Raw genomic sequence first — 941 nt, 5'->3', positions numbered from 1 at the left:
ATCTGGGCAGGTGACCCATTACAATGTAACCATCTGGGCAGGTAACCTATTACAATATACTATCTGGGAAGGTGACCCCTTACAATGTGACCATCTAGGCAGGTAACGCATTCCAATATACCATCTGGGAAGGTAACCATTAAAATATAGCATCTGCTCACGCGACCCATTACAATGTAACCGTCTGGGCAGGTAACAATTACAATATACCATAGGGGCAGGTGACACGATAAAATGTGACCATCTAGGTTGGTAACGCATTACAATATACCATCTGGGAAGGTGAACCCTTACAATGTGACCATCTAGCCAGGTAACGCATTCCAATATACCATCTGGGCAGGTGACCTATTACAATGTGACCATCTGGCTAGAGTACGTATTACAATATACCAACTGGCAGGTAACCCATTAGAATATACTATTTGGGCAAGTGACCCGTTACAATGTGACCATGTAGGTTGGCAACGCATTATATATACGATCTAGGAAGGTGACCCCCTACAATGTAACCATCTAGGCAGGTAACGCATTACAATATCCCATCTGGGTAGGTAACCCATTAAAATATACCATCTAAACAGGTGACCCATTACAATGTAACCATCTGGGCAGGTAACCTATTACAATATAGTATCTGGGTAGGTGACCCCTTACATATTACAATATACCATCTTGGCAGGTGACCCCTTACAATGTGACCATCTAGGTTGGTAACGCCTTACAATATACCATCTGGGAAGGTGACCCCTTACAATGTGACCATCTAGGTTGGTAAGGCATTATAATATACCATCTCGTAAGGGGACCCCTTACAATGTGACCATCTAGGCAGGTAACGCATTACAATATACCATCTTGGCAGGTGACCCCTTACAATGTGACCATCTAGGTTGGTAAGGCATTATAATATACCATCTCGTAAGGGGACCCCTTACAAT

The 941-nt window shown here is 43.1% G+C and overlaps 1 long non-coding RNA gene across 1 annotated transcript; it reads left to right on the top strand.

Moving 5' to 3' along the window:
* Window positions 1-333: 333 nt before the first annotated feature.
* LOC105117431 (uncharacterized) lies at window positions 334-701 on the top strand. The gene is made up of 3 exons (XR_840747.1): window positions 334-343; window positions 585-645; window positions 683-701. It is a non-coding gene; the product is annotated as an uncharacterized LOC105117431 (long non-coding RNA).
* The last annotated feature ends 240 nt before the right edge of the window (window positions 702-941 follow it).

This window comes from Populus euphratica, unplaced genomic scaffold (genome assembly GCF_000495115.2).
Source record: "Populus euphratica unplaced genomic scaffold, PopEup_1.0 scaffold1331.1, whole genome shotgun sequence".
NCBI classification, from domain to species: Eukaryota; Viridiplantae; Streptophyta; class Magnoliopsida; order Malpighiales; family Salicaceae; genus Populus; species Populus euphratica.
This window is presented reverse-complemented; position numbering and strand designations above follow the sequence as displayed.